The following is a 23,417-nucleotide window of genomic DNA, read 5'->3' on the forward strand; positions in this document are numbered from 1 at the left end:
CTAGCCTAGTTTGGTAGGGGGAGGCAGAACTATGTGTTTGTGGGTATTTTAAAGAACATAAGACTTAATGGCAGAAATCCGCAAATAATCTAAATTTATATAACTGTTAAATAAACACTTCTTTTTCTTTTCACTAAACTCTGGTATTGAGAGTTATAATTCTGGCAGCGGGCAATCGGGCCCCTAACTAAACAGCCCATGGGTTCTGTCTCAATCGGAGCAGCCCAGGGGTTCTGTTACAGAGGGACTAGATTGCTTCCTAGTGCCATCCTAATCAGGTCTTCGCTGCTTGGTTTGAAGTCCCAAGACATACTGAGACTCAAGTGTGGGTGAAAAACACATTCCAAAGGCAGGTAACATATTGTTTGGGTGACAAGGTGTGACTCAAAATATGAAAGGTTTCTTTTTAAACAAACATACCAGAGCTCTCCCAACCCAATAACTCTCTCTCCTTCAAAATAGGCACCCCACAAGGCAGCACTCTCTTTGCAATTAAACTGTGATTGCTTGAAAATATATCAGTGAACTCCTCTTTTAAAACTGTCTCCAGAAACTGGTGTAAATCATTTTTGAATGTACTGTGTGCTGGAAAGTCTCCATGCTTCAAAGAGGATTGATATCTGGAGATAGCGTGTGTTGATAAATTACAAACAGCAGGATCTATTTTGCCTACTTTGAGCAGAAACATTTATTAAATTATAACATGAAACTCAGAGTCTCTAGCAGGGTCTGGGAACCTGGTGTGGAAGCCATTCTTGTATCTTTTTAAAAATGATGTTCTTTGCCCAGTTTTCTATCAGGTTTTGGGTCTTTGTTTCTGTCCATTTTTAAGAGTTCTTTAGATATTAGGGATATTAGCCCTTTAGTGTGATTTATGTTGAAAATATTCTCTCCCAGTTTGTCAATTGCTTCTGACTTCATTTTTGGTGGTTGTTTTTTTTTAGCCTTGAAAAAAATTGCTTTTATTTTTACGTATTACATATATTGATGTCTGCTTTTATTGCATCTAAGTTTTGAGTTTTGGTTAGAAACCTTTCTCTACACTCAGGCTATAAATAAATTAACCCATGTTTTCCTCTATTATGTATATTGTTTCATTTTTTAATGTTTAGATCCTTGATCCATTTCAAGTTTACTGTTATGTGAAGTATGTGGTGTTGCTTTTGAAACCAGTTTTATGAAATGTATTAATTAAACCAAGGGTTGCAAATTAAAATGCTTTAAAGAGCCAGGCAGAGACTAAATGAGTGAAACTAGGTGGTAGAATAAAATAGGGAGTAGCGAGGTCAGTGGCCAATCAGAGGTCAAATTTAAAAAACACTCACATAGTCAGTATATTAGTTTCCTAAGGCTGCTGTAACAAAGTAAAACAAACTTGGTGGCTCAAAACAACAGACATTTTGGAGGCTAGAAGTTTGAAATCAGGATGTTAGCAGGGTCGGTTCCTTCTGAGGGCTTTGGTGGAGAAGATGCTCAGGGTTCCTCTTCCAGCTGCTCCTGATTGCCTGGAATCCTTGCCTCGCAGCTGCATCACTCCCATCTCTGCCTCTGTCTTCATGGGGACTTCTTTTTGTGTGTCTGTGTCCAGACTCCCCTCTTCTCATAACGACATCAGTCATTGGATTTAGGGGCCACCCTAATTCAGAATGCCCTCATTTAACTTTGCATATTATATCTGCAAAGACCCTGTTTCCAAATAAGTTCACATTCATAGGTTCCAGGGGGACACTATTGGACCAGTAGAGTGAGGGGAAAAGCAGAATGTCTGGAGCCCTCTGTGACCTGCATGCTTTGGGACCCTTCACAGACATCTTGCTGTTGGAACCATCTGTGTCTAATGATTAAGAATCTGCTATGTTGGGAAACTCAAATTCACTCTGAGAATCGGTTTTGAAAGGCATTGACAGCTAGTCACTTTAAGATGTCCAGGAAAGACGGAAGAGGAAATCCAGGTGTCAACTCTTCTAAGTCTGAACTAATAGATGGCTTGTCCCACAGCCTTACAGAAGACAGTTTTGTTCAGTATGAGTATTTGGGTTTACTCTTGGAGGCTAGGACTCTGTTATATTTTTTCCATCACTGTAAAGGGTGAATTTCTACAAATTCCTCTGTGCCAAAAGAGGGCCCATTTTGTACTAGGAAGGAGGAATATGGTGCCTTCCCTACCCAGAGATCCAGAAGAGGGGCTCTCGTTGCAGCTAACCTTCCAGGGTAGGCAGAATTCTAAGGATAGCCCCCTAGGATTCCCAACCCCTAGTTATCCAAACTCTAATCTAGGTGCTTCTGTGAAGAGATGTTGCAGATATAAAGTCCAAGGTCAGGTGACCTTAAAACATGGAAATATCTGGGTGGGCCTGACCCAATCAGGTGAAACTTTTTAAAAGCAGAGCATTTTCTCTGGCTAGTGTCAGAGGTGTTAGAAGGGTCAGAGGGACATGACATGCTGCTGCTGCTTTGAAGACAGATGGGACCATGTGGGGAGAAATGTGAGCATCTTCCGGGAGCAGAAATATCCCCACCCTAGAGCCAGCATGGACTTTAGACCTACAGCCTCAAGAAAGTAGGTTCTGCCACACCTGAATGAGTTTAGAAGCAGATTCTCCAACAGACTAGAGCCCAGCTAGGTGACACCTTCGTTTTCACCTGTGAGACCTGAGTAGAGAGCCCAGTTGAGCCTGTTCAGATTTCTAGTCTGCAGATTGTCAGTTTTAAGCCACTGAGTTTGTACTAACTTGTTATGCAGCAGTAGAAATTAACACACCTCTGCTCTTGGGTTGGGGACACTAGATGGGGGGAGAAACAGATTTGGGATTGAGCAATTTCATCTCTTTCTTCTGTTGCACCTCCATTCATATCTTCATCCATTCAGCTTACAAGAACTTCTGTTCCCTGTGCAAGACATAAAAATACCAAAATGAACTGGGTGTGGAATGTCCTCAGTGGCTCCACAGGTTGATGGAAATCACACATATGTGCCCTCTTCTTGCAGTTAGTTATGAAGACCAGGGAACCAGGTGTGTCTAGCCACATTTTATCCTGACTAGAAGGAATCTTGGTAAAGTCTTTTAACACAATTCCCCTTTGGGGGTAATGTCCCAGAAAATCGCATTACCCCACCTTCAAAAAGAAGTAAGCAGCAAAGGCTTTTGTGCATCACAGCTCAGGGTACACTTAGCCTTGGGCACGTTACCTTCCACTTCCCAGTAGCTCTACCTTATAGAGTTCAAGAGGGTAGGCATGAAGAACTGACTTGTAGCAGGTACTCAATAAATCTTAGCAGTTGGGATTATGGTCCTCACGTATCCACCATTTGTTTACCGGTATGTTCCTTTCCCCACCTACACCAGAGTGTCGGGTCTGTGCGGTGATCTTTGGCTGCAAGTTCATTGAGACCTCAGCTGTGCTGCATCACCACATCCAGATGCTGTTTGAGGGCATCATGTGCTGGACATACTGCACAGGGAGAGCAAAGAGGTCAATGCACATCAGCAAGCAGGTACCCAGTGGCGAGAGATCGTTGGCAGCCCAGGACACCCGTCCAGTCGTCGAGGCAAGGGCCAGGAATGTGCAACACTGCTCATGAACTACCTGAAAGCCATTTCCAACCTATTCTCTCACTGTCTCAGACTACAAAGGTTGGAAAACAAAAGTTTTACATGCCCACTTCCCTTCCATCCAGGAGTGATCATGTGATCTAGTTCTGGCCAATAAGACCAAAGTAAGTCTGCCCAAGGGTTTCTGAAAATGTCCGCTTCTCTAACAGAAGAGGAAATGTGTCAGACGTACCTCTTCACCCTTTCCATCAGAGCCTCTTTGAACACAGTGTGGTTCCAGCATGGCTGTCATCTCGTTATCTTGTAATGCAGTGGTTCTCAACCTTCCTAATGCTGCGACCCTTTAATATATAGTTCCTCATGTTGTGGTAACCCCCAACCATAACTAAAGCATAGTGATTAATCACAAAAACAATATGTAATTATATATGTGTTTTCCGATGGTCTTAGGCGACCCCTGTGAAAGGGTCGTTTGACCCCCAAAGGGGCCACAACCCGCAGGTTGAGAACCGCTGTTGTAATGACAAGCATGGAGACTTGTCCAGACCCTGTGCCTGGCATCCTTCAGCGGCTCAACCAAGCTTGTCACATCAGAAAAATAAACCTACATTTGATCAAATTAGTGGGTTCTCTACCTGCTGCTGAATGTTTTCCTGGCTGATACCATGCTCTGCCCACAGGAGTGTTCCCAGACCCCTCTTCCCTCTGGTGGACCAGAGAGGTTGAGGGCAGGAACTCTGGAGGTTGGAGTGAGCAGATTCTAATCCCAGCTCTCTCACCCCCAGCTTGGAATTCATCCCCTTCTCTCAGTGCCCACCCACTTCTCTGCAAAATAGAGATAAAGCTATCTACTTTAGAAGATGTCTGGAGAGCAGGTAAGGGTCCCACAAAAAGCTCAGCACTATAAACAGTCAAGGCCAGGGTGAGAACTGTCTAATTTCTCCTGGACTTTGAACAAGCTCTTGACACAAATGGGTACCCCTTTCCTCTGTGTGTGTGTGTGTGTGTGTGTGTGTGTGTGTATCAGAGACACTACCCTCCCTCCTACCCCCCTCCCCAGCTGGGCTCAAGTCATTCCCAATTCAGAGAATAATGGCAATAGATGATTATGGTCTCTGCCATTTGAGTGGTTTCTATGCATGGGGCACAGAGCAGTAAGTCCCTTGCCAAAGGACAAACAGCTAGCAAATGACAGAGCTAAGTCTTGAGACGGACAGCACACTGTGCCTACTGCCAAGTTCAAGCTAAGGGTTTTGGCACTGAAAGCAGGAAGGGCAGAAGTGCCAGGGGACAAAGCACTTTCACGCCTCATTTAACCTTTCTGACATGCTTTGAGATCAATAGATCATTATCCTCACCTGGCAAAGGAGGCAGTCAGGGCTTGGGGAAGGAGAGCAGACACTGGCTGGCAGAGTTCAGACTAGAACAAAGGTTTCTTGATCCCAAATTCTGATGCCTTGTCCCCTCTAGAATGGCTGAAGATCAAGGCTGGGTCCAGATTATAGCTCATGGGTGATGAGAAGGGCCACTGTAGAGCAAGTTTCTTCAACACGATGCAGGTGACCCTGATATCAAGGAACTAAGGAGCTAACAACACCTGTTGAGACCTACTGGAGTCTGGGTACTTGGCATCATCATTATATCGGTTCTCCTTTTACAGATGAAGAGATTGAGGCTCAGAGAGGCCACTTGTCCTATGTAGACAGCCAGCAAGGACAAACCCATATCCTCTCCATTGTGTGAACCTGTCACATTGGGGATTTCCTGATCACGTAGAGGCCTTTGCCCTCACATTTTAACCACAGCAGCTCTAATACATATATATGTATGTTTGTATGCTTTTATATGTAATATCTATTTGACTTCAGCTTAAGATTTTGTTTGAAGAGTGGTTTCTGAGGCTAACATTTTTTTTAAAACACTGGTTCATATATCACACATTTGATTCTTGGCACTGAGACCTATTTTCTTTTATGCAGGAACAGCATTCCATGAGGACATCGGCACAGAACTGTCAGAACCATCCCCTGGCTATAAAACACCCTAAGGCCATGCCAACATGTCCTAATGGAAGGTCAGTCCCGTTGATACCATTATACCACTGACTTAATCAAACTCTAAGCTCTTTGAGAGCAGGGACCATACTTGATACTTTTTGTGTGTGTGTGTGTGTGGTCATTTTGGGTTTTCAGTTCTATATGGATACCTTATACACAGTAGGCACTTATGAAATGTTTGCTGATGGTCATTCCATCAGCCAAGTCTTTGCAGTGCAGCTCCCAAACAAATATTTTCTTCTGTAAAGATGATGATACTGTGTCAATTTCTCTAGTTGTTGGGAAATCTTTTCTATTGATTATTATTTGTTATGTATAATTATGGTTCCACACAAATGCTTGTAAAATGAAATATTTTTCCAAAATATTGTTAATATTTCCTTGTAACATAAGTGTTAATCCCAGGATAGGAAAGACTTGAGCTGGAAGAGAATTTAGCAGTCAGCTGAGTTAACTTCTTAATCAGCAGATGATGACACTAGAGTTCACAGAGGCAAAGGCAAAGGGTCTGTCAGGGATCACCCAGCCAATCCACATGTCAGTCTGCCTTGGGAGCTGATTGCTGGTGCAGAAAATGATTGATTTGATTCACACATCTTCAGGTTTTTGATCAATTATATGTTTGACCAAATTCTTCTGCATTACATATGTGATAACATTTTGCAATAACATGTTCTATTCACTATTGAGCCATGCTTCTGTCATTAGACATGACTTTATCCATGTAACCTGCTAACTAGCAGCTCTCAGAGGGCAGGGCAGATCTGTTTGCTCACAGTGACTAATAGATGCAAGGTAATCAATATAGATTTGTTGAGTTAATGATGAAACTTGGATTGAAACCCAGTGTATGACTTTCTCATTACTCCAGTATTCCACTTAGCATAGATACTAGTGATAAAATGAATCCACCAATTGGAGGCCATCTGCCTTGGTGGCCTGGCCCACGTCACAAATCTAAACCTAAATCAGCCTGTACTTATGAAAACACATGTCAGGGAAGCCTAATATACACCAACCACAATCCTCCAACTCAGCTTTAGCTTACTTTAGAAAGAAGGATTTATTGGCCTCATCAACAAATTCCTGACTTCCTGTACAATTATGCCCTGATTCCCTGCTGCCTCTTCTAACATTCTGTAAAACTTGCTCTTTCTCAAAAGCCCTGGGGAGCAGTGCTCCACCGCTAGTGAGGCCCTGTACTCCCCCAGTCCGTGGATGGTTCCCTTGAATCAAGGACATCACACTCATGACTAAATTGTTTTAGCTTTGTCATTTGACACTAGACCATCCTGTTTAGTTGCAATGGTGTTTTAGTGAGATAAATCTTTGGCTGCACTAAACAATGGCATTAAACATATAGGGGTTTGTTTTTCTTGCATGACGAGAAATCCAAAGACAAGCAGTTGCCCTGCCGCTCCAGGAGTGATGTTCAGTGATGTCAGGGACAGCATCCTTGGTTCTTTTGGACTTCCCTTTCCTTATGGTAGCAATATGACTGTCATACTGCTACAGCTCTGGGCATCACATCTGTGTTGAATACAAGAAAAAGGAGGAAAGGATGAAACCTGTAGATGTTTTTTGTATGATGAAAAGCAAACACCTTCTGACAAACCCTCTTACAGATTTCTACTTAAATCTCATTTGCTAACATTGTATCAATGGCCACCGGTGAGGCAAAGGAGATGAGGAAGCAAAGTGCCCAGGTTCTGACCAAAGGCTTGGAGACTGGGCTTGCTCCCTCACACCTCTGCCGTCGCCCTGCGGGAAGCATGCCCCAGCCAGCCTGCCGAGCCTGGGAGGAGAATGAGACACATGGAGCAGAGCTGACCCAGCTGAGCCCAGCCTGAATCAACCAGCCTCCATCAGACCCACAGATGGTGAGCCCAGGGCTGCCCTATTGATCAGCTGACCTTCAGCCTATCTGCAGATGTATGAGAATTAATGTTTGTATTAAAAACTCATATAACTTAACACCAAAACAAACAAATCAATTAAAAAATGGCCAGAGGACTTGAGCAGACCTTTATTCAAAGAGGATATATAAATGGCCAATAGACATATGAAAAGATGCTCAATGTTACTAATCATCAGAGAAACGCACATTAAAACTACAATGAAGTACCACCTGACATCTGCCAGAATGGCTATCATCAATAAATCAATAAGCAACAATTATTGGCAGGGATATAAAGAAAAGGGTACCCTCCTGCACTGCTGATGGGAATGCAGATTGGTGCAGCCACTGTGGAAAACGCTATGGAGGTTCCTCAAAAAAATTAAAAAGAGAACTACCTTATTACCCAGAAATTCCACTTCTGGGTATTTATCTGAAGAAATCCAAAACACTAACTCAAAAAACTGTATGCACTCCTATGTCCATTGCAGTGTCATTTACAATAGCCAAGATATGGAAGCAAACTGAGTGTGTGTGTGTGTGTGTGTGTGTGTATAATGAAATGTTACTCGGCCTTAAAAACAAATGAAATCTTACCATTACCATTTGCAACAACATGGTTGGACCCAGAGGGCATTATGCTAAGTGAAATAAGTCAGAGAAAAACAAATGCCATATGATTTCACTTATATGTGGAACCTGAAGAACAAAAATAAATGAACAAACAAGATAGACACAGACTTATGGATATAGAGAACAAACTGAAGGTTGCCAGATGGGAGGACAGTTTAGAGGCTGGGTGAAAAAGGTGAAGGGTTTAAGAAGTTATGAATTGGTAATTACAAAATAGTCACAAGGATGTAAAGTACGGCATAGGGAAGATAGTCAATAATATTGTAATAACTATGTATGGTGCCAGGTGGGTACTAGACTTATAATGGTGATTGTATTGTAAGTTATATAAATGTCTAATTACTATATTGTATACTTGAAACTAATATAATATTGTATGTTGACTGTAATTGAAAAATAAAAAAGAGGAAAAAAACTCTTGAATCTGCATATTGGAAGATTATACCTTGTCTCAGAAAAATTAACAAAACAAAAATAAAACTGGACTAATACAAAAAAACATTAATGGTTGTCTTTGTTGTTTTTAAATACAATTTCTCACAACAGCTTTATTGATATGTAATTCATATACCATACAGTTTACCCATTTGAAGTATACAATTTAATAGTTTTTAGTGAATTAAGACTTGTATAACCATCACCACAATCAATTTTAGAACATTTTCATTGTCCAAAAAATAAGCCCCGTGCCCATCACCATCGCTTCCCATTTCTTCCCAACAACCCAAGCCCTTACCTATATCCATCTTTTATGGATTTACCTATCCCGGACATTTCATATAGGTAGAATCGTATACTGTGCAGTCTTTTGTCACTGATTTCTTTAACTTAGCATAATGTTTTCAAGGTTCATCCATGTTGCAGCATTTCATTTATTTTTGTTTTTTTATTTTTATTTTTCTTCAGCTTTATTGAGGTATAACTGACAAAAGTATATATATATCACTTAAGGTGTACAGCCTAAGGATTTGATAAATGGATACCTTGTAAAGTGATTATCACAATCAAGCAAATTAACATTCCCATCACCTCACAGTTACCCTTGATCTATATGTCTGTGGTGAGAACACTTACAATCTACTCTTTTTAGCACATTTCAAGTCTACAACACAATATTGTTAACTCTTAGAGTTGAGAGTTTGTGCCCTTTGACCAACATTAATGATGGCTACTTTGTGATGGTTTCTCACCCAGCATTACTGTGGCCATGGTTACCTGACATAGCAGGCAAACCTCATTGTTTGCCCTTGGGTCAGTAGCAGAGCATTTATTAAGCAGACACTATGGCATAACAAAGAGGTCCAAGACATTGTCTCCCTTAGGCAGTTTATATCTCTAGCTGAGGAGAAGAAAGCTCTTGGAATCATGGTGACTTGTTATTTTTGTTTCTCATATCATTACCTTGCACTGCAAAGAAAGCTATTGTGTGCCAGGAAGTACAGTAAGTGCTTTGTATATTTAATCCTCAACACAGCCCTTTGATGGGCAGGATGCTTTTGGCTATGTGTACCAGAAAATCTAACTCAAGGGAACTTAAACAAAAAGGAAGTTCATTTTCAAGAAGTCCTCAGAGATGAAGGCTCCAGAGATAGTTTATGCATTGGTTCAAGTACATTGTTGAGGATGCAAGCTCTTTCTGTCTACTCCTTCTGCCCTCCTTGTGTGTCAGCCTTGACCTTAGTCTGGCTCTCCTCATGTTCACAAGTGGCTGCACTGTTTCAGGAATTACACTGAGCATCCAACAAAAGAAGAACTATTATCTTTCTTTGTGTATCGATTTTAAAGGAAAAATCAAAAACCAAAACAAAACAAAATCTTTCCCTGAAGCCCCTCAGCTCATTGGCCAGGTTCTGTCACATGCCCATGCTTAAAGGAACCACCGACAAGAGGAAGAGTCATCATGATGGCCCTTGGATATGCCTTCTGGGGCTGAAGTCTCCCCTGAAGCCCATGGCTGTGCAGAGTGTGTGGAAAGCAGAATAAATTTAGAGTTCTGTTTTCACATGAGGACACTGAAGCTCTGAGAGGTTATATAACTTGCAGGAGGTCACATCTGGTATGCTGTTTTGCCAAGCGTCCAACCCAGATTTGTCTGACCCCAAATGTCTCTCCACTAGACCATCCTACTGCTTTACATGAGGTGGCAAACTTGGAAGAGGAAGGGCTTACATCATTATAGAGTTGTCATTACCCTTTAAGTATCATAATCACTGTGGCCAGCATACTCTATTAGAATCAACTTTTGATCATCACATAGGTGCTCTGTAATCATTAAAGTTATAACGAGGCAGGTACAATATAGACTCAGATAACCACATGGACTCACCCCAACATTGTCTTAAAGCCAAGTTGGCCAGGTTAATCACCTCCACATGTGGGGGATAGACTTGCTGCCTCCTGGTATGCTTTCTTCCTTCTCATTTGCCCCATGGCTAGTTCTCTGAGAGTGAGCTGCCACACTAGGAAAGGGAAGGGACATCTCTGGACCCAGTATTAACCCATTGCCATGGATAACCGAGGATTAGGTGCATCAGCAGCAATCTTCTCTTCTTCATCAGTCACTTGGCACTCACACAGCATGTCACCAGCATGAACACAGACCCATGTCATGTCTCAGTCTCAAGTTGATTGTGCAGAACCCTCTTCATTCTGTCTGGGTCATTAGTGGTCGGTGACATTGGAAGCAAAAGAGAGCTGAGAAAACCCAGAGCTTTGGAAACCTGGGTTCTGTAGTTCCTAGCTGTGTGGCCTTGGGTATACCACTTATTCTCTCTGAGCCTCAGTTTTCTTATGTAACAGGTGTTGCCTTACAGGGCTGCTGACCATGAACATGGATAACTGATATGTGTCTGGGCCCCCAAGAGCAGTGGCCATGAATGTCATTACCATTGGGCTTGAGTCAATAAAATTGGTATGAACAGTCAAGGCTCCTGAGTGAAACTGTTGAATCTGTAGACTCTGGTGCCAATTTGTTACAACATTTGGAGTGTGGCCGAGGTGGATTAAATGAAGTGAATTGATCCCTAGTAGTCACAGGACATCTTGGCATACTCTGAAACAAGTTTCAATTTTCCTATGAGTGCAGGCTTCAAAGTCTTGTGAGCTTCCTTGCTTTGTCCAGGGGAACTAGAAAAGAACCATTGAATGGGTTTAGGTTTCCATCTGTTTGAGTATATTAGCTTCCTGTGGCTGCTGTAACAAATTACTCCAAATGTAGTAGCTTAAGACAACACAAACTTAATTATCTCATAGTTCCGGAAGTTGGAAGTCTGAAGTGAGTCTTACAGGTTTAAAATTCAAGGTTTTGGCGGGGCTGCATTTACTCTAGAGGCTCCAGAGGAGAGTCCATTTCCTTGCCTGTTAAAGCTTTTAGAAGCCACTTGCATTCCTTAGCTGATGGTTCCTTCCTTCATTTTCAGGGTGCATCTCTCCAACTTCTGCTTCCATCATCCCATTCCCTTGTTCTCCACTGACCTTCTTACCTCCCTCTTATTAAGGACCCTATGATGACATTGGGCCCGCCAGATAACCTTCCATCGCAAAATTTTTAACTTAATCATATCTGCAGAGCCCCTTTGCTATGTAAGGTGACATATTCACAGGTCCTAGGGATTAAAATGTGGGCACCTTCAGGGCTATTATTTGGCTTGCTGCAATGTGTACTAAGGAAACCTATGGTCGAGGGGATGGAATATCCAATGTGCTCGATGCTCCAGTCAGTGATCGCACTCCCAGAGTGCAAGATGATATGCCGAGGACCAGGAAGGGGTTCTAGATTATCTCTGAAGACTGAGAGACAGATCTGGCCCTTTATTACTGGCTCTGGATTGATGCTGGCTCTTGTTATCCTTGAGAGTCTAGACAGAACAGACCACACTTGTTAGTTTGGCAGAGAGAAGTTAATACAAGAGTCACCCTTTTCAGAGGTTTTGCTTCCCATAGTTTCAGAGGTCTGCAGTCAACCATGAACCGAAAATATTAAGTGGAAAATTCCAGAAATAAACGATTCATAAGTCTTAAATTGCACACCATTGTGAGTGGTGTGATGAACCCTTGTGCTGTCCAGCCCATGATGTAACCCATCCCTTTGTCTGGTGTTGCCACTAGACACTCCCTGTCTGGTATTCACTTAGCAGCCATCTCAAAGATGAGATCAACTGCTGTGGTATCACAGCGCTTGTGATCAGGTAACCTTTATTTTCCTTAATAATAGCCTCCAAGCATAGAAATAGTAATGGAGAGGCCATAAAGTGTTTCCTTTTAGTGAAAAGATAAGTATGTATAGGAAAAAACAGTATATGTAGGATTCAATAGTATCTGTAATTTCAGGCATCCACGGAGGGTCTTGGAACATATCCCTCATGGGTAAGGGGGGGACTACCCTACAGGGCATTGGTTGATCATCTATTATAGGACTAAAAGGCAAAAAAGAACCTGAGGTAACACATAGAGGAAGTAGCTGTGGCCCCTTGGGCTTGCTTGGTCATGCTGCAGGTGCTCATGCCTCACCCGTCTCTCAGCATATCTCATGTGGAAGAGGGAGAGTTTCATAATAAAGGTCCATTGACCAATATGTTAGTTCTTAGTATATTACAATGTAGGGTTGTGAAGTATTGGCTTAGGAAAGTAGATTTGCAGGTTTTATACCTATCTTATCAAGTCCTAACTAAATTAGACATGTGCCTTAACAAGATTCCTGCAAAGACACTGTGGACTGAAGGAAATACTGTACTAGTAAATCAAGCACAAGTAAAGAGCAAGAAAATTGCAGAGGCAACTGTCTTATTTCTGGAACAGACTCTTCATCAGATCTATCCCAAGGTGAAAAGAAAACAGCCATCCAATCAGACAACAAAGGAAGTCAGCCCCAAATTCCAAATTGTCAAGAAGTCTATTTGAAACATGGAGTCAAAAACCCATGACCATTCACGAAAATCCTCACCCCAAAGATATCCTTCTGCCTTGAGGTATTAGTAATGATGGCAGCTGTCACAATTAGCAAGAGATTTTTAAAAACTTGTTTAATCTTTTACTCAGCACTTAAAATTTTTCATTTTGATATGATTTTTATGATTGTGCATTAAATATGAGAACAATGATGCATGTGTATATTCATAAATTTTGAAATGCACATGTATTACATGCTAGAAAGTTTTTGCCTAATGGGACTCATGATTAAAAAAAAAAATCTTAGGAGACTGCTGCCCTAAAGAATTCATGCCTTCTGGCTATCAAAACAAACACAACAAATTAAATGATTGTATAAAACATTTTAGCTTTGTTTTATGTAATCAGAACTACCTAAGGAGATGACTATAAGCAAATCATGAAGTTCTAGATATTTTTTTGTTGGTGCAGAGAAGTTCTTATATAGCAAAGGTGTTTGGTAGAGTTTGGTTTTTTTTACAGATTATTAGAACTGGACAGAGGAGTCCCTTCCCCTCTCCACATCATCCTTCTCAACAGAGTAAGAATTGGGTGGAGAGGAGATGAGAGCTTCCAATAGCCAGAAATGTTGTGGGGACAGCTCTGGCTCTGCAACTACACAGAGATTTCTGGTCATAAGTGTACAATACGGGGGGGGGGGGGCAAAAAAATTAGAATTATCTTCTGGATGGCAGGCCCCTTTTAGTACATGCTTCCCTTATTAGGTGAGAGTTCCAGAAACCCATACGTATAAGTGTACCAGCTGGTGTTGTTGTGAGAGGCTGCATTCAGCTTCAGTAATGGGTGATTTATGAGCATACCTACCCCCACACCGCACTGAATGTTTAGCAGTTTTTGACCCAAAAAAGCATAATCCCTGTGCCCCACCCTCCCTATTCACCTGATCTCACCCTGAGTGACTTTGTTTTGTTTCCGTGGATGAAAAAAAAGTCCCAAAAGGGAAACATTTTGCTGATGTGGAAGAGGTGAAACAAAAAGTGGCAGAAGCACTAAAAGGCATCAACATCAATGAGTTCAAAATTTGTTTTGAAGACTTCTGGTCAGGATAGGGGCATAGGTAGACATGTTTTGCCTCCTTGTACAACCATAAAAAGAATTACAACCAGGTCTTAAAGACAAATAACAACCAGGGCCATTGGAAAGTCGAGCTATATGAAGCCTGACAACCAAGGATTTAAAGAAGCCACATTCATCCAGACGGGTAGGAAGGGCGGAGTCGTGGAGAGGAGACGGAGTGGTGGCGTGGTGTGGAGAAGGGTGGCGGTGGTGGTAGAACAGACAGTCCCACAGTCACATTCACATGTGGTGGATAAAAATCAGGAGGGATACCCTGGGAGCAAGTAATACCAGCCCCAGGCCAAACCACACAGCCCAGGGCTCCAGCACCAGGAAAATAAACTCCCGTTACCTCTGGGAGGTAAAAACAAGTGTGGGTTGGGGCAACAAAAGAAATTGCTGAATTTTTGCCACTTAAAGGGCCCACATGCTCTTAGAATGTACTCAAACCCTAGGACAGCAGCTGGAAGGGCGCCAATCACATACTGGAAGTGGATGAAGTGACTGAAAATGGGGTTAGTGCCAGGAAAATTGCCAAAAGCCAGGCAGTGGTATTGTCCCCTCTCTGAGCCCCTTAGCCCACATAGAGCCACAAAGCAGTTACCTAAGGCAATTGCCCTCCTGGCAATTACCTAAGGCTTCACCCCACACAATTTACAGGTGCCTTTGCTACATAGGCCGCACTACTAAAAAGGCAGTAAAAACAGCTCTACCTAATACACAGAAACAAACACAGGGAGGCTGCCAAATTGAGGAGGCAAAGAAATATGGCTCAAATGAAAGAATAGAACAAAAACGCCAGAAAAAGAACTAAACAAAATAAAGATAGCCAACCTATCAGACAGTGATAAGGGTGCTCAGAGAACTCACTGAGTATGGCAAAAGCATAAGGGAAGAAATGAAGGCTACACTAAGTAAAATAAAGAAAAACACACAGGGAATCAAAGTGGAGCAAAGGAAGCTGGATTCAAATCAATGATTTGGAACAAATGGAAGAAGTAAACATTCAAAATATTCAACAAGAACAGAAAGAAGAAACAAGAATGCAACCCTGGCTAGTGTGGCTCAATGAATTGAGTGGTGGCCTGTGAACCAAAGGGTCATTGGTTCAATTCCCAGTCAGGGCACATGCCTGGGTTGCAGGCCAGGTTCCTCAGTTGAGGGTGTGTGAGAGGCAACCAAACATTGATGTTTCTCTCCTCTCTTTCTCCCTCCCTTCCCTTCTCTCTAAAAATAAATGAATAAAATCTTTTTTAAAAAAGAATGTAGAAATACAAAGATAGGCTTAGGAACCTCTGGAACAACTAAACATACCAATATCTGAATCATAGGGGTGCCAGAAGGAGAAGAGGAAGAGCAAGAGATTGAAAACTTATTTCAAAATGTAATGAAAGAAAACTTCCCTAAGTTGTCAAAGGAAATAGACATACAAGTCCAGGACGCACAGAGAGTCCCAAACAAGTTGAACCCAAAGAGGACCACACCAAGACACATCATAATTAAAATGCCAAAGGTGAAAGATAAAGAGAGAATCTTAAAAACAACAAGAGAAAAGCAAGAGTTACCTACAAGGGAGTTCCCATAAGACTATTCAGCTGATTTCTCAAAAGAAACTTTGCAGGCAAGAAGGGACTGGCAAGAAGTATTCAATGTGATGAAAAGAAAGGACCTACAACCAAGATTATCCAGCAAAGCTATCACTTAGAATGCAAGGGCAGATAAAGTGCTTCCCAGACAAGGTAAAGCCAAAGGAATTCATCATGACCAAGTCATTATTACATGAAATGTTAAAGGGAATTATTTAAGAAAAAGAAGATCAAAACTATGAACATTAAAATGACAACAAATTCACAACTATCAACAACTGAATCTAAAAAATAAAAACAAAAACAAACCAAGCAAACAACCAGAACAGGAACAGAATCGTAGATATGAAGACCATTTTGAGGGTTATCAGCTGGGAGGGGAAGGGGGAAAAAGGGGGAAATGGTGCAGGGATTAAGGAGCATAATTGGTAGGAACAAAATAGACAGGGGGAAGTTAAGAATAGTATAGGAAAGGGAAAAGCTGAAGAACTTACACACATGACCCATGGACGTGAACTAAAGCGGGGGGATTGCTGGAGGGAAGGGCGGTACTGGGCAGAATGGGGTAAAGGAAAAAGAAATTGGGGCAACACTAACAGCACAATCCATAAAATATACTTAAAATATAATATAAAGAAAAAAACTGTTTTGAGTGGTGGAAAAAAAAGTCTTGATATGTGTATTGCATCAAATGGAGAAACTTCATAGGTGAGTGAAGTTTAAACATGTAAGAATAAATGCACAATTTTTTAGAAATAAATTCTATTTGGAAGGGAATCCCTCCTTGTACATCTGCAGAGAAAAATAAAGATCTGGGTCATTCTTTCCTTCGAGACTGGGGTAGGAAGTGGAGACCAACATCCCTCCCTCGCCTTCACCTGGAGACTGTTCTGGGCCACAGTGATGGCGGGTGGAGGTGAATGTGTTTGGACAGTTGATGGGGATTCTTATCAAAGACTTCCAGGAGAACTTGACTGAGGCTCCCTGAATTGATACACAACATTTGCATGTAAATGACTATGCCCATTTTTAAAAATAGAGGCTTTGTACCTTTCACCATATTCTCAAAGGCGTCTGGGACTTGAGGCAGGTTGAAAAGGGATGGGAGAGCATCATTTTGAGCTTAGGCTATGTTCTGGCCATGAGATTGTCACTTCAATTCTCTGAGCCTCAGCTTTCCTCAACTGGGCCATGGGACAGTCCCGCCCCACCTTGGGTTGTTGTCATGGACACAGAGAGTCTATGCCTGGAGGAGCTTGGTAGTTGGCCATACCAGCATTTACTGACTGACTCCACCCTTCTCCCCAGGCTGCATGGGTCTCTCTGGGCTCCCAGTTACCAGTTTCCCCAGCAGCCTTTTTGTTTGTTTGGAATGGTTTCTTGGGGTCTCCTAAAGAAAAGATTCCCAGCTGAGTTCCAGAAAATGAACACACTCCTTACCCCACTCCCTGTCCTGTTTGGAGGGCTCCCAGCTCCTCCCTTCGTTGCCCAGCTGAGAGGAAATGATGTTCGGAATGTTTATCTCTTGAGCAAGCAGCGGAGCTCCTTCCAGCAGAACAAGAAGAAACCACAAAAGGGGGTACAGGGGTCTTGCTAAAGTACGGTGCTGCAGGAATATCCGTTTTCTTTGTCCTGCCTCAGCCCACAGCGCTTCAAAGAGAGGCTGAGTCAACTGGTCTAGCAGTGTTAGCTTTCTCAGTCTGGTCGTGCTTATTTTATGTCACAAAACACATTGGTAGCTCAGTACCAAAAAGACTAGAGTCCTCCGCTCCAGCTCTCAGCCTGTACGTCATAGCACTAGGGGTCCTCTGTGATCGCTATCTTGGCCTTCTTCCTGGTCATTAAAGAGGTGGTGTTTTTTTTAGATGCCCTCTCACATAAACAAGCAGCACTGGGTACAGTTTGGGTCTATAACATGATGGTTAAGGGCCTCTGTTCCGTAATCAGATTGACCAGGGTTTGAATCTTGGCTCCATCATTTAATAGTCGTGTGACCTTAGGCAAATTACTCAATCTTTCTGAGCCTCAGTTTTTTAACCAGCAAACTGACAGTAACAAGCATTTGTACCGCATACCCCAAAGCGTAGTTGTGCAACCTGAATGGGATCATTGTTGTAAAGCATTCAGCACAGGTCAGTGCTGACCTGTGGAAAGATCCCTAGTGCAAGCTATTGTTATTTTAGTCATCTGAGTATAAAATTAGAAAATTGGAAAATACAGAAAAATTTAAAGAAAACTGAAAACTCTCATAACCCTATGCCCTGGAGGTTCATACTGCTAGATTCTTGTTAGGTTTCCTTCCAGTTGTTTTTCTATGCATGTGTATTTCATAGACTCACCTTGTTGTTGAATGACTACAGCTTATATATGTACATTTATTACTTTTTCTTAATACCAGGCAGGAAGTTTCTTAGCCCACCATTTTTTTAGCTTAAAAATGTATAGAGAATATTTTCTCCAAATCATTTCATTTTACCACATTGTATGTGTTTCAGAATCAATGTCAAAAGAAATGTGAGAGCTGTTTCTTCTCTCTCTCTTTTCCCCTGTAAAACAGAGTTATGAAATGGGTGATAACATGTAACGAATGATCATGTCTCAGAGCGAAAGAAACATGGCGTCTCATTTGGAAACATGCTTCTTAAGGACCACATAGTATTCTTAGATGCCTTCTCTATAATTAATGTAATTGACCAATATTTTTGGACATTTTAGTTCCTACTGGTTTTCACTCTTATCAACAATGCTGCAAAAGAAAACATACAGCAGGAATTATAATCAAGTGCATCACTGACCAAGCAAAATGGATGCTGGGTGGAGAGGTCAAGGTCACAGCTAGCCTGTGCTGCTGACCTTGTAGGGAGGATAGAAAATAAGTACTCTGGCCATCTTCTTCCTCCTCCCTCCAATCTCATGCCAGGGCTCCCATTGATGGGTAAGGGAGGGATACTGTGCTTCAGGTCAGTCCCTCACCTTCATCCAGTCCCTGGCTGGGCAGAGGCAGTGCCCAGCACACCAGCCATGTTGAATTGTGAAGCCAGCTTTAGGCTGGGTGTTTACTACGTGGGCTTCCCCTTCCCATGCAGAACAGAAGGCACTGGAGAGCAGCCCCTTGCCAGTCAGTGCCAGGCACAGGCCACTTGTGAGCTCACATGCTCCAAGGCAAGAGAGCTTTCTCCTTTTCTGGAGTTCCGCCTCATGCCTACGTTTTGGGTTATTTTTAAGTGCCTGGCACTGTGGATTTGTATACTTGAAGTGGGGAGAGGGGGCTCAACACAGAACATGGCTGGGTGGGGTGGGGGGTTGGGGGCGCTGCGTTTGTGCTGCTGTAACAATGACACCTCAGGCTGGCGGGCTGTCACACCCACAGCTGACATTAATCACATCCTGCCTCGCCTTCTCCAGCAGCTCTGACACACGAGGCTGCACCCTGCTTCTGGAAAGCTCCTGCCAGACTATAACAGTGATTCTCTGCCGTACTTCCCATCTTGGGTCTCTGCTCCCCACCCTTGGATCTCTCCTGCCTGGCTCTGGGCTACCATGAGAAGCAAATAAAACCCTTTGTGTGGCAGGTTCCTTGAGGAGAGGACACAGGTCCCCTTTGGAGTGTTGGCAGCCATGTAGGGTGGGCGAGGAGGTGGTGCCAGCCCACTTGCTCTTTTCAGCTCGGGTTTTGGGGTTGCAAAACAGAAACTGACTCTTGCTGACCATTTTGGGGTCTGAGGATGGGGGCTACTGGAAGAAGATGAACTAGTCTACAGAATAGAAAGGAAAGATGAATAAAAGATTACAAGACAGAATGGAGCATCACAGTCTGCTAGTACATGGGAGGTAGGGACTAACAAGTAGTGGAGGGTGGGCGCAGGGGTGAGGGGTTGTAGAGGAGGTACAGGGAAGGGCAAATGCTGCTGGGATTAATCTGCTTCATTTTACACGTTAAGCAACTGGCAGTCAGAGGGGGAGGGCACTCACCCAGGGTCATGTGGCCCACTGGAGCCGCCGCCAGCACTGGACCTCAGACCTCTGGTGTGGTGCAGTGGGACCAGCCCAGGCCCTCAGAGAAACCCTCCAGGGTCCTCCCCCCAAGGAGAGGAGGTCCTTACCAGAGGAGCATGTTTAGTGGGGCCCTTTTCCTTCTCAGATCCTGAACGCTTGGGCCACACATCGCTTATATTGGATTGGCTCAGCCTATGCCCCAGGCAGAGGGAGGGGGCTCTGGCAGGATCTGGGAGTGACTCATTTCTGTCTACCCAGCCAAGCGCCAGAGAGGCTGGCAAGCTGGAGCCAGTCCACAGCCACTAACCAGCAGCTGAAACCATGCTCAGAGCAACAGGGCCTCCATTTACACCAAAGCCACTGAAGAGTGACCTTGGCAGGATGCCAGGCTTTGCCCCTCTGACCACTAGCAAGCCTGCTTCCCCAGCATCTGCTCCCATGACAAGTCCCTCCCCTTCTTTCTCTGGCCATACCAGATGACTCTCTAGTCCCTCCCTCCTCACGCATTGCGTGGGGAATGACCTTCTCCTGTGTTCCTCCCAGCCCCGCTAGCTTGGCAGGAAAGAATTTGGGCTCTGCAGTCAGAAAACTGCATGTCTGGCTTCATAACTTCCTGGTTGTGGAGCTTGAGCAAGTTGCATAGCTTCTGTCTATCTCAGTTTCCTCCTTTGTAACCTGGAGATAACACCTCCTTTGAAAGTTGCTGTAAAGATCAGGGGTAAGGTGTGCAAAAGCATGTTTGGCGCAGAATAGACGCCAGCTATGATGGCTGGTATTCTTCCTCCAGGCCCAGCATCTCCCTCCAGGACCCAGCTTGAGGAATGTTCCAGGCCCCAGGGTTGTGCTCTCTCTTGAGCTATCACCTTGATCTGAAACATTTTTGTAGTGCTTCCCAGAGGCTACCCTGTATTGTACTTGTGGCAGACGGAAATATTTTGGCTGCTTAAAAGAAGCTAAACAAAAAACTGTCATCAACTGTTGCTTTCTAAAGAGAGTGGCAAATTCACATGGAGGATTTTGGCCTAGGGATTTTGGTTAGTCAGGAACAGAGGAAAACATGCCATTTCAAAGCACCACCTAGTGCTTTGTGCTGCTAACCATTAGAATCCTGGCTTAGCCAGGCATCTTGGAGAGCTTGCAGTTTGTATGTTTCTCAGCACTCTTTTTGCTGCAAATGACAGAAATTTAACCCAAATCTTTAAATTTAAAATAATATTTATTGGTTTGTTGACTAAAAAAGAAAAGCTATAGGTGAGCCTAACTTCAGCTGCAGCTGGATCCAGGGTTTCTCCTCTTTGCTCTGTGTGTTAGCTTAGTCTGCGTATCACCATCCATTTGAGTAAGGATGATGTGGCTCTAGGCTTCTGTGGCAGGTTGTGTGTTTCAAGTTTGGCCACATCAACATATAACCTATCCCACATGCTCTTCTAAAAGATAATATTGATGCCCTGGCTGGTGTGACTCCGTTGGTTGGAGTGTTGTCCTATAAACCAAAAGGTTGTGAGTTCGATTTCCGATCAGGAAACATGCCTGGGTCGTGGGTTTGGTCTCTGGTTGGTCATGTACGAGATATAGTCAATCAATGTTTCTCACATCAATGTTTCTCTCCTCTCTCTCCCTTCCTTCCCCTCTCTCTGAAACCAATAAGCATGTCCTCAGGTGAGGATAAAAAAATCTATTAAAAAATAAATAAGAGATAGTATTGAGGGTTTATGTTCCCTTCTTTTGACCTTGAATGCCCTTTGTAACTATCTCAACCAATAGAAAATGGTGGAAGTGGCATTATTTAACCTCCAAATGTTTTAAAAGGCATATAGCTTCTGCCTGGCTTGTTCTCTTTTCGGACAATACTGTAGTCCTTGGAAACCAGCATGTTGATTCTCAGTGAGGATGCAGATTGATTCAGCTTGGGCAAGAGCCTCATTTCTAAACCAATATTTGTGGCCAGAGAGATGGAGAACCCTGGTTGTTTAGGCTGAATCATGAACCATGCTCTGGTCTGGTGAAGGGTGGGGACAAAGATAGTCAACCTGGCCAGGACCACAGGGAGTTGGCCAGAGCATGGCCAGTGTTGGCTCAGCAAGGAAAAGGGGGATGTATCTATTACATGAAGGAGGAACCATTCTAGGATAAAAAGGTATGTCCCCAGCTTATTTGTGAATTGCTTGCTTATTAAGATGTTTTATTTGTTAAGGCATAGGTTATGGGAAGTTAGGAGAAGAAACCTAGAAAAATAATATTCATGCATTTTTCCTACTATACATGGATAAGATTTGGAGAAGGCAAAACATCAAGCTATGCAAGCGACTAATGTCTGTATTAGCTGAGATTGTGTGAGAAACTAACATTTACTTAGGGCCAGCCCTGTGCTTAGCATTGCATTGGGTATTTCATATGATAATACATTCTCATTTAATGAGCCTGCAACTCTTGGAGGGAGGGACTGAGCCTCCAGAGCACATAATACTGTGTATTAATTAAGATTATATCTTGGTTGCAATAACAAAGACCAAAAGGAAAAAAAAAAAAACCTAATGACTTAAACAAAACAGAAGTTTATTTTCTTCTCTCCCAATTGCCTAAGATTAAGCAATGCAGGCCAACAGAGCAACTCTAGGTGCTCTTATATTTATTTTGTTGTTCTGCCAACCACAGTATGTGGTCTCCACCTTAAGATAACTGTCCCAGCTTCTGACAGCATGCCTACATTTCAGCCAGGACAAAGAGGGAACAGGAAATGGAGGACATCTCCTCTTCCTTGTAAGGATAAGGCCCAAAATTTTGACTTGTCTCTTATGCTTACATGTCATTGGCCAGAACTTAGTCACATGACTGCAAGGGAGGCTAGGAAACTCAAGGATTGTAATGTTAAAGAAAGAAGGGATGAATGGATGTTGGGTGAGAAACAGCAGACTTGACAAAAACACTCAAAGCTGTAGAGCTGGCAGTATTCCCTAACAAGAAAGTCAGTGTGTACCCTGGTTAAGAAGAGCTCAGGCCCCAGAGTCAAACCTCCACGGGGTTTTAATCTTGGATGTACCATTTAATAGATGTATGACCTTAGATTCAATTTTCTTATCCATAGCATAAGAGTGATGATAATACCATATTTCATTGATTCTAAGACCACATGTTAACACATCTAAAATTGGGATGTGTTTACAAGTTACTGACATATTGAATTGATAGTTTTCTTTCATTCTTAATAGCACATAACATAATGGTGTATGTTATATCTTACAGCAATGGTATCTAATAGCCATGAAATACAATTGTTTTGAAGATAAAATATGGAATATACATATTATATTAGTAGAACTATCAACAGAATATAGAAAGATTATATTCATATACATTCACTTGAATGGTTTCTAGGATTACAGTAAGAACTCAATAAATGCTGGTCATTATTGCTCTCCTCAAGTGTCCCAGAGGAGGAAGTAGTTTATTCAACTGGGGCTAAAATAATACTGAGGCTCAGTGAGTTCATAAACCACTTCCCTGTCAGTAAGGCAAGAGGCAGACAGGTGCTTCCTCCTTCCCACATACCCCTCAAGTTCTAGAAATCAATGGGGGTTAGATGGAAAGAGTTTGGGACCAGCTCATTTACTGTAATAGTCAGTTTGGACTACTGTAACAAAATACCATAACATGGGGGCCTTATATACAGCAGGAATTTATTTCTCACAGT

The 23,417-nt window shown here is 42.7% G+C and overlaps 1 long non-coding RNA gene across 1 annotated transcript; it reads left to right on the forward strand.

The window, feature by feature from the left end:
* Positions 1-4,345: 4,345 nt before the first annotated feature.
* Positions 4,346-8,616, forward strand: LOC149994380 (uncharacterized). Its single transcript, XR_016507719.1, has 3 exons — positions 4,346-4,429; positions 5,534-5,628; positions 7,237-8,616. It is a non-coding gene; the product is annotated as an uncharacterized LOC149994380 (long non-coding RNA).
* The last annotated feature ends 14,801 nt before the right edge of the window (positions 8,617-23,417 follow it).

The sequence above is a fragment of the Furipterus horrens genome, unplaced genomic scaffold (assembly GCF_987537825.1).
Source record: "Furipterus horrens unplaced genomic scaffold, mFurHor1.1.pri manual_scaffold_13, whole genome shotgun sequence".
In the NCBI taxonomy this organism is placed as follows: domain Eukaryota; kingdom Metazoa; phylum Chordata; class Mammalia; order Chiroptera; family Furipteridae; genus Furipterus; species Furipterus horrens.